General features: G+C 36.3%; 1 pseudogene across 1 annotated transcript; it reads left to right on the top strand.

Moving 5' to 3' along the window:
• The first annotated feature begins 913 nt into the window (after positions 1-913).
• LOC145717012 (receptor-type tyrosine-protein phosphatase S pseudogene) lies at positions 914-9,579 on the top strand (annotated as a pseudogene). The gene is made up of 3 exons (XR_014139985.1): positions 914-1,119; positions 4,305-4,440; positions 5,859-9,579. The product of XR_014139985.1 is annotated as a receptor-type tyrosine-protein phosphatase S pseudogene (transcript).
• Positions 9,580-11,091: the final 1,512 nt, after the last annotated feature.

Here is an 11,091-nt window from a genome sequence, read left to right as displayed (position 1 = left end):
AACAGTCTTGCACAATTCACAGCGCTTACCAGAGCACATACCCTCCCCAGTGTCTATCACCCAGTCACCCCATCCCTCCCACCCCACCCCCCACTCCAGCAACCCTCAGTTTGTTTCCTGCAATTAAGAATTCCTCATATCAGTGAGATCATATGATACATGTCTTTCTCTGTTTGACTTATTTCACTCAACATAATATCCAGGTTGTTTTCTTTCCACTGTTTGGTCTGTCTGTTAAGCCCCCCGATCAGTGCCTTAATTCCTGTGGTCAGCCAGAAGAGTCCTTTTCAGAATAGAGTGTTTATTTGCTAATAATCTCTTTCCTCTCCTTGAGGGACACCTCACTTCCCACTCAACAGCATAGTTGGATAGCACGTGCTGTGTAGGCTGCCATGGCTAGAAATTGTATGCCTCTGAGACATGTGGGGCATCCTGGTTAACAGCTACCCAATTTGTGTCAGATCCTTTCAGCATCACTATTTGTCACTTGACAGTGCTAGAAATAAGCAAGCACAGCAGATGTGAAGTTATCATGACAATAGCAAAATCTCTGGTCTGGATGACATGCCTGGTTGCTCCTTTCAATATTAAGTTATTGACTTCTGAAATTCTTGAAATAGAGTATATATGTTCCACTTTGGTTTTGAAGGCAAATTTTGGGTCTCGGAAGCATTTACTAATATGGGAACTAGATGATTCTTTACAAGAACCCAGGTTTTTACTTGGGCATTCCAGAATAAATTTGCAATTTAAATATATGTGGCTGTAGACAGTGTTAATAACAGATAAGACATACATGTAACTGAGTTTCTAGTTAACCATGTTTTTAATTTCTTCTTACCCCCCCCCCTTTTTCCTCTCTGGAAAAAAAAAAAAAAATCATTCTTGCTGCTGTGGTCTGTGCACTGGCTGAATCCTCCTGGCATCCTTCTTTGTGGCTGGGTATGTGGCTTTCTCTCTAAAGGACGGTCAGTCCCGAACAGTGAGGCAGTTCCAGTTTACCGACTGGCCAGAGCAAGGAGTGCCAAAGTCTGGAGAAGGATTTATTGACTTCATTGGCCAAGTCCATAAAACAAAAGAGCAGTTTGGCCAAGATGGGCCCATTTCAGTCCATTGCAGGTGAGCGAAGAATCAAGAATGATGAGTTTCCATTTGTGATTCCATTTCCTAATAACTTTGAAAATGTGCATTGTTGTCTATTCATTGTCAGTACAGGCTTATTGGAGTGAATCTGCGTAATTAATATTTTATATTCTCAGAAATATACTGTAAAATCTTAAGCAAGGACTCATTTCTCTTTCTTTCCATAAAATGAAAATACCAGAGGTAAAATTTTTATCCCCAGATTTTACCCCTTGTAACAAAGACAAAACTGTGTTTTTCCTTGCCTAGTTTACCTTTTTTTTTTTAAAGACTTTATTTATTTATTTGAGCGAGAGCAAGAGAGAGAGAGAGAGAAAGCATGAGCGGGGGGGGAGAGGTGGATGGAGAGGGAGAAGCAGACTCCTCCCTGAGCAGGGAGCCAGATGTGGGACTCGATCTCAGGACCCTGGGATCATGACCTGAGCCGAAGGCAGATGCTTAACCGACTGAGCCACCCAGGCATCCCTCTTGCCTAGTTTACCTTAACAGGAATTGTTGGTACATCCGCTAGTGAAAATTTGTTCAGTTAATCATCTCTTACTTGTTTTACTTCCATGGCGTTACAATGATAACTGTCTTTCTGTATCTATCTCCTGTGTTTGTCTTTTTAGGAAAACTATAAATAGTTATCCAGCCTTAATGACAATACTAATTCTTGCCAGTCAGTAAGTGATTAGAATGGTACCTCGGTTAAAATTGCAATTTGCCTGAAAATTGTTGCTATATCAGAAAATGAAGCACCTTCAAGTTAATTATTTTCAATAGTTTCCACAGCATTTTATAATTCAAGTCATTGAAGTTAATAGAAATAGCAAATAAAAGGTTCAGAAAGGACACTCACCATAAATTTAGTGCTTTGGGAAGTTGTTATGCAGAAACCTTCCAGCAAAAGGATTTTTTTATTCCTTTTGTAAATAATTTTATTTACACTAAATATTTTCAGATTCTAGCAATTTGAAGTCTCAGTGTCTAATCTCTTTGTGGTCAAATCTTGAGAGAGTTTAAAATTTTACTTTGCTTCAAAAAAAAAAAAAAAGAAAAAAGGAAGGAAAGAAGGGAGGAAAGAAAAAGAAAAAGAGAAAGACAGAAAGATTCCAAACTATGATTCTTAGTGAAAGGGGAGACAAGCTCTCAAAATAGGAGAAATATTCAACTTGGGCTTTAAGATAGCTGAATTCTAGCCTCACTTCTGTCATCATGTAGCGCTATGACAGAATCTTAGAATCTAAGATCCTTTTGAGCACATGGTGTTCCCCAGGGATGATATATTCTGTGAGTAGCAGACCTTCTTTATTCACATTTGCTTTGTGTTGAGTTTGGTTACTCTAGACAACCAAAGATCATGTAGGGAACAACATATGGACTCAAATATTCAGACAAAGTAGATGATATAGACTGGACTGAAATTACCTGGATATTCCCCTTCACTTTCGATATAATTTGCCCAAATGCTAATTCAAACTTTTCTAGCATAAGCTATAAAAAAAGAATATATTTAATATATACATTTAACTTTAGACATTACCCCATAAGTTTATAAATATGTGTTACTTCCCATTGCTTTTGCTGTCACAGAATGATTTAAATACTCCTTTAGGATATGGATTTTAATTATGTCCTATTATCTCACAGCACACACATATATACACATGACTTCTAGATAGTTTCTCTTATCTGGGAATATCCTTAAAATACTAACTTTCTTTATAACTTATTAAACTAGCATTGTAAAGTCAACAAATTCAGAAGTTATAAGGCCAGTGTCTGTTATTTTCTTGAAAACATCTAGTAGAAAGCCAGAAACCCTGTATTTCAATACATTTGAACAATCAAATCAAGGTTAAATATAGACTTGGGAATACCTGGGCCATTCAGAAAAAAAAAAAGAAAAGAAAAAAATCATAAATCATAGCTTCTCAGGAGTAAGAGAGACTTTCAAGGTTGAAAGGAACCTTCAAGGTCATCTACTCCATTTTAACAGAGAGCCTTCACTGCCCCTGGACATCCTCAGGCACTTTGTAAAGACTGCCCATGGATTTTAAAGCCTCACTTAACATTTCTGTTTGGGCTCTTTAGAAAACCCAATTTGTAAAGGGACACACTATTTATATATGCCTGTCAGCTACATCCCCAAGTAAATGAATCCATCCATTTTCTACAGTCTGTACCCAAGCGTTACACATGCCATTTAATTAGGATCCAAAAATGTAGGGATTTTTCAGATTATTCACTCTTCTCCTCATTAGCTAAACCTCCAGATGCTTTCCTACTTTTTAAGAGCACAAAAGCTATGAATTAATTTTCTCTTCTTGCTGCAGTGAACATTCTGGAATTATCTTAAAACAATAAAGAAAACAAACTCAAAACCTTGCTAATGTGGTAGAAAGAATCCTGGTGTTTTAGCTGCTGAACATCTAAAAGTAGTAGATCAGCTCAGTGAGGCTCATCCATCTTTTTTTTAAAGGTTAGAGAACCTTTTGAGAATCTGTTAAAGTTTTCAGTTTCAGGAGAGAGAACAAATGAATATACATTTACATGGTCTGTAAATATAAAATATTCACCGACCCTTCTAATGACTGAATAAGGATCCCATATCAAAAAACCCATAACAGAATCTGTTTTCTCATATCAAAACTGACTTCTCAATCTGAATAGTCTATACCCTTTCTAAGTGATGAAATATCCTGCGTAGATTGTGACCACAAGAAGTAAATAATACACTAGAAAACTTGAAGAGGTCGAGTTTATCTCACCTTATCTGGTATTCCATATACTTTAGAAATACTAAGAAGGCAAGGTCTACAATTGCAGGATCTACATGAAGAGTATTAACCTATATTTATTTATCCTTCCCTGAATCTATTTATTTTGCAATATTTATGTTTCCTACATCTTTCCAAAATGGAGTAGAATCCCAGTTGAAAAGGCATTCCATTGTATTGGACTTCATCTTAATTACTCCACATTCATGCTCACATTTTACCATGACACATTATCCCAAGAGTAGTCATTTCGTGAACCCAATACCACATTTTCCTGAACATTGCTGTGGAAGAACCTGGTGTAATATGGAAGCGAGTGCATATATGTCTACTTCCAAGCAAATGTGGTCAAGACTCTGAGTGTCACATCCTGTAACGCTGTCTTTGTTATTATGGCAGTGCGGGCGTTGGAAGAACTGGAGTTTTTATAACATTAAGCATTGTTTTGGAAAGAATGAGATACGAAGGAGTTGTAGATATCTTCCAGACTGTCAAAATGTTAAGAACACAACGACCAGCCATGGTACAGACAGAGGTGAGAAAAATCTCCATGAATTTATCACGTTTCAAGAGCCAAATAATAGATTTTACTAACCAGAACGTCTTAGAGCCCGGAGACTCTCAACACCAGAGCAAAATACAGGAAAATACTGTAGGAAAACCATCAAATTGTTCAGTATTTTGAAACTCATTTTTTCCCCTCTGTATATGGGAGTGACAATTTCAAAGTCTTACAGTTGTTTTGGAAGTTATGCTAGATTACATATTAGGTTGAACCATGATAAATTATCACTATTTGACCACTTTATAAAGCACACTGCCTGGTACATAACAGACCCTCAGCCCATTTTACTTCTCTATTCTCCTATGGTCATTTTAAATATTTGGATCCTGGATAAGCCCTAGAGAAATTAAGACCCCATTTTTTACTCCAATAACTGATCATGAAATTCTCATCTTTTGTGATTTAGACAGTCTGGCCTATTGACTGTTCATTTCTAAGGATAATATGAGTGAGTGTTTCTGTTCCTCAAAAGGCCACCAAATATATTCTATATGTATTCCTAAATTCATTGCTCACGATATCTTCCAAACTGTGATTTCAAAAGAGCACAGGTATCTGGCTTGCAATACTCAAAGCGTGATGTCGGCCTGACAAACTTAATGGGTGTTGGGGTGAAAGAGGGAAATTGGACATTTAAAAACTCTTAACACTTAGCCAAGCAGCTTACTGTGACAACATAGGAAAGCAAACTCCATTTATTTTGCATTACCATTTTTATTGTAAAAAAAATGCACATTTAAGCAAAATAGAAACTATCTACTTTCAGCCCCATTGGCTACTGAAGATAAGTTTCTTTTATGGCAAAAACTCTATTTCTTTCTCTCTCTCCAGCAATGCCCCGACTTATTCCAATATGACAGTGTTCTTCCCTATCTGAAAAAGGACATGTTTCAAGTTACTATATTTTAATGTGGGCCTTTCTATAACAGATAACTAGCAATCACACTGAATTAGGCCAAACGACACAGCTATTTTTTGATATAGACAGCCAGTCTTGGGATACCAAATGAGAATAAGTTATCACAAATAGATAGTTGTAAAAGACAACAGTGATACATTCCCATGTTCAGTGGTGGTAATTGTTTGGTACTACTTGGAGAACAACTCACACTTGCCTGGAAGATAGTGTTCACTCTAGCTGTTACTACTTTGGAATTAGGAGACGATTTTAGTCAAATCGACTGGTGAAGTTAACAAACAGCCCACGTGGCTGATCATTCTTTGCTCACTGAAACGGATTGGTCATTGGATTGACTTAATTGGTGAGAGCAGTGATTCTGCCCCCATCCAGATGTAACGTCTGGTTTTGAATATTGATTTTCATCTTTCTGTTAAAATGGACTCATGGCCCCTTTTTCCTCTTTCTTCCCATGCTTGGTCTCCTGCAGGACCAGTACCAGTTCTGCTACCGAGCCGCACTGGAGTACCTGGGCAGCTTTGATCACTATGCAACGTAGAAACCCCTAACCCACTGTGGGTTCTTCCTGCAGGCCCTTCAGTATCCACGGAGTCTCTTCTGAGCCATACAGGGCACTTGAGAAGTCCTTCTTAACTTCTAGCTAACTACCACTTAGTGGGACTATTACACACAAAACAAAATAAAAACAAACTCTTCTGGGTGGACCAAGAATTCACAGTTTAATAATCTAACCTGAAAAAATAATAAAGAGAATCCTGACTGGTGAGGCATCTGAAGGATTTTTACAGATACCGCAAGGATTCAAAATAAAGGGAAGAAGAAATCACAGCAAAGAACCACCATCTTGTTCAGGATTGCTTGTTAGGTGTAAGGAAAAATTGCCAGAGTCCTGCAGTTCAGTGCAAGATGTTTGCTGGTGTGGCTTCTTGTGACAAATGGACTCTGCTGCAACATCGTCCCTTCCCACCATACTGCTCATAATAACATTTTAGGGGGGGATCGGGGGGAAATGTTTAAAAAGAAAGTCTTTGATTTAGTTTTTTAGTATTGTAAAGATACTGCTGACCTGTGCTTCATTTTTAACTGTGTAAACTTTTTTTTAACAAATGTATCATTCGATAAAGTGAATTTTAAAAAAGCTACATAACTCTTCATTTTTTATTTCCAAATTGTAGGTTTTTTTAAGCTGTAGAACTGTTATCTGTAATATCTTGCTGTAGAAATATCCAATAATTTGAAAATTTGCACATTTTTGTGCAATATTCTTAATCTACAGTATCCGTCTTGTCAGATATTACTTTCACACTTCTGTTCAGTTTTGGTTGGTGAGAAAGTACCCATTCTCTTCAAATAGTCAAAGAGAACGTTGTTTTGTTCTGTTTTGTTTCTGGAATCAACAGGGAGGCGCAAAGTATAAAGTTGCTGCTAACATACATACATATATATCCATATTTTACAGGGTGTCTATGTACATATAGACAGTGTGTCCACGCAAAAAGGTAGAGCTATCATTCAGTTCTTCCATGAATTAGTTTTGGGGTTTTTTAGTTGTTTTTTTGTGGTTGCTTTTAGGTAGAGAAGCTATTATAAACATCTTTTACAATTTGTTATTGATTTTATGACATGGGTATTTCTTAATATCATAAAATTTTAATTTTAAGGGAAATGAGGAATGCACATCAGTGATTGTCAAGCCTCACCCCCTAATTTCCTATCCAGTCTCCTCCCACCCACCTACTCATATTCACAAATATCCTTTTGTTAGCCAGGCTTCCAACAAAGTTCAATATTTCTAACACTCTAGTGCAATAAAAAAAAATTACTAAATATCTAAGAGGTGTGCATGTGGGAAAGGTCAGTGCATATCCCTTTAGGAGGGGAGAATGTTGTAATATATCAGCTATCAAGTTGTTTAAAAAAACAATGTATTCAATCATATATTGTCTATAGTATGTGCTATGAAATTTGCATTTATGATATGTAACAGGGGCAAAGCCAAACTCATGTTGCTCTGTTCAGTCAGAAACATTTTGTGGCATACAGCACAACTGGGAAGTGCTGTACTTTGTTTTCTTTTGGTTTTAGTTATGCATTTAGAGTGCCTTATAATTGATGCCTATTTTAATAGCATTTCTTTTTAGCTTTCAGTTCATATTTTCATTAGTTGTTCTTATATGTTACTTTTCCAGTTAAAGCATTATCTGTTTACCACATGTACAAAAACTCTTTGAATAATATGCATTCCTAGTTTTCAACTAAGTCGGGGATGTTAGTGATTGTACCAGCCCAAAGCACTTGGATAATCAGGGCCCTTCTTTTCATGGTTGCCAACATCAGGAAAAGCTACTTGTTTTATTTAGAATCCCTGCCAAATCTGTTCTGGAACATTCAGTAACTGCACCAAACTTGTTTAGTGACGAATATCATTGTCAACTTTGGAATATATTTACTAATCCATTAGGATTTTTCTAAAAGGGGAAATTAAACAATTATCTATTTTCCAACATAATCCCAAATTTTCCAACATAATTTCTATAGGAAGCCATGGAAAATGGCATGAGTTTGCCATATATTATATGATTTTAAAGAACCCTCAAAATATCCAAGGAACTCTTAAAGAGTTTTGGTATAGATATAACATTTTGGTTTAATTTTAGCTTCTTTGATGTTCAGCATAAAAGGATTTTGTTTTCCACATTTTACCATCACTAGCAGAATGAAATCCAAGAGACCAAACACTTGCAAGCATCATATTTGAGCACTTTTGTAAAAAAAAAGAAAAAAAGTAAGAAAAAAAGAAAAAAGAAATAATGTTAAAAAAAAAAAGTATCTAGAAGGCTACCTCAGAATGAGACTCTCTAACCTACATCAGAACCAGAGAAGAATGTGCACTATGTGGATCTGTTGTTATTATCTTTTAGTTTATATCTTTTGGAGATTTATCCAAGTGCCAGATTACTGAGTGCTGTGATTTTCATTTAGTGAAACAAAGGGGGTCAGACAGACTTGCAGACATGCCACGTTAGACATGTAGAATCTGATGGTGTATATTACACACCAGAATGACTGACCAATGAGCAGTTTCTCTCCCTGAAATGAAAACTGCCCATTTGGCAAAGGGAAAGAGGAGAATAATCACAAGAAGAAAATTAATGGGATGCATACCATACAAACGAGGCAGAGACTATTCAGAGATCTTATTGTTTAGGCGCTGTTCCGAGAACTAACTCCCTTCCTGTCATTGATGTGCATTCCACTCTGTGCTTTTCTGTACAACCATTCTAGTTTGATTTTCCCAGGTAAACATCTTTATCTACCATTACCATAAACTTTCAAGTTTCTAATTATTTTCATCATCATAACCAGTACGGTGCTATTATTTACCTATGTACGTGTAGTTATGTATAATTTTGTAATTAGTTACAATGGTAAAAAAAAAATCAAAATATATAAAAAGTGATTTGTACAGAACTTTATTTTAGCTCTTTTTTAAAAATGATTTGCATGGTTAGACAACGGCAAGGATAGCCAGGGGAGGGAAGGGCCTCTAGGGAACTTTGCACTTTCTATACCTTTGTACTATGCACTGCCCTATTGATTCTACACCCAATAATGTTATTACTTGAACCCATCTGTAAGAAACTGCTTCAGAAATTCATTTGTGTGTATGTAAATAACACAACATAGACACAGGAAGAGAAAAAATTCTTCAGTAACAGAGATTTTTTTCTTTCCTGTTTATTTTTGGGTTTGCTTTGTTTCAGTCCCTCCTTTTTATTTTTAATTCCCTTTTATTTTTGGGGGGGGGTTGGTTTCCTTTGGGTTTATGGGTGCCCTGATACTCCAGCAGAGATCAGAAGGCTACAGATCCATCCTATCCATCTGCTATGTGGCTTTGCCATTCAAGCTTGGAGTGTCTTTACAAAGATAATAACAGTTGTGTTCTTTGCTCTCGTTTTGGATGCATAGACTGAAAAATTTAAAAAAATAACTTGTAAAATGGCTTGTTAAAAAAATACAATTACCTCTAATTAGTAACGCGTAAATGTTTTACAGAATGAAAGGCGTGCTTTTTATTTTCTTACTTCGTTACATTGGTGGCGAAAGAAGTCTGTATGAAAATCAGTTCTTTGCTGACACAAGTTCCATTTGTTACAAATGAATTCTAATAAAAATGTCAGTGTTATGCAGCCCTGGCCTTTACTTTTGTCCACTCAAGCATTTTGGTTTTGAACTGACTATATATGTTCCCTTTTCTCTCTGGTTATCTGGTTAGTTCCTTTGTACTAATAGTAATTAAACTTACCAAGAGGCTGTCATTTATGATTGCCTGCCTTGAGGTGAGCACTTTTCACTGGTAAGCAAAGTAAGGCTTGGAAAACTAGTTTGCCCAACTCACACAGGAAAAAGAAGGCTTTGGTATCATTCAAACTAGAGTTCATGGGCAATTTCTAACTCTATAGAAAATGACTACAGATACTTTGTAAATTTGAGTGGATTTCAGCCTATAAGTATTATCATCTTGAAACAACAGCTATCTCTCATGCACATAAAAATAGCTCCATCATGTTAACTTCTTAAGCTTTTTGGAAACTAAGAAAATACTTGGCTTGAGTTGTTTATTCAGTTATTCGATATTAAGGGTCAGAACTGCTCTAGGCTTTGGGAATGCAGCTATTGGTACATGAGATGCTGCTGTTCACAAGGAGACTACAGTCTAGGGAGAGAGACTGGAATTAAAGAAATAATAAAATTGCACTCGGGAAAGTGCTATGAAGGAAAGTAAAGGATTCATGAAGTTAGGACTTTGAATTGTGAGGGAAGGAAGTCTGATTCAATTTGGCTTACAATGAAAGGAAAGTGTTTATTGGCTCACATACTAAAAGATTAGGAGTGGGCTCATACTTAAAAAGTAGGAATACATTCCTAATTATTAAGCACAGTGACGTTTGGGGCTCAAGTGATATCTTCCAGCCTGGTTCGACTTTCTTAGTGTCAGTTTTAAGCAAACTTTGTGGTCCCTGGAAGCTTCACCACAAGGTAAACACGTAGAAGAGTTTACTTTCCCAACAGCACAAATAGACGTTTTTGAATGGAATAGAGGCTTTTTGACCCTGAGTGATATGACTTGGGTTAAGTGATCATCCTAGGATCACAGTTATGAATAGGAAATCATAGGAGGGTTGTCAAAACAAGGAGGGTTTAAAGTGGCTGCCACCTTGCCAAATACAAATGAATATGGCGGGAACAACAACTGACTGCAAGTCAACCTGATGAGTTAAGGTAAGGCAAAGCACAGGTATGTTTGGTAGTATTAAAACTACTTGTTGCCATGGAAATAGGGAATGAAACAATCTATTATCCATACATTATTTTGGATATCCCGATATTGAATAGACAACTAGACTTTTTTTCTCCCTCATTTTTCCTCCACCTAATTGACCTTTAATTTGCAGATTTGATCACCCTATTATTTGATTGTGTAAGCACACAATCCTTAACCAGAAAACAGGACAAAAAGTTCAAGGCAAATCATGTTTGTAATTTTAATCACTGTGATGCCTTATTTTAATCAGATGTCTGATTGCCAAAGATGACAAAACAGCTAATTTCACACATAAACACACATGCAGATATTATTAGTTAATAATAACTTACTAAAAAAAATACATGGAGACAAATGAAAATGAAAACACAATGAT

The sequence above is a fragment of the Leptonychotes weddellii genome, chromosome 14 (assembly GCF_054177405.1).
Source record: "Leptonychotes weddellii isolate Sample4059 chromosome 14, ASM5417740v2, whole genome shotgun sequence".
Lineage (NCBI taxonomy): Eukaryota > Metazoa > Chordata > Mammalia > Carnivora > Phocidae > Leptonychotes > Leptonychotes weddellii.
Note: the sequence above shows the minus strand (reverse complement) of the source record. Positions and strands in the feature narration are given on the sequence as shown.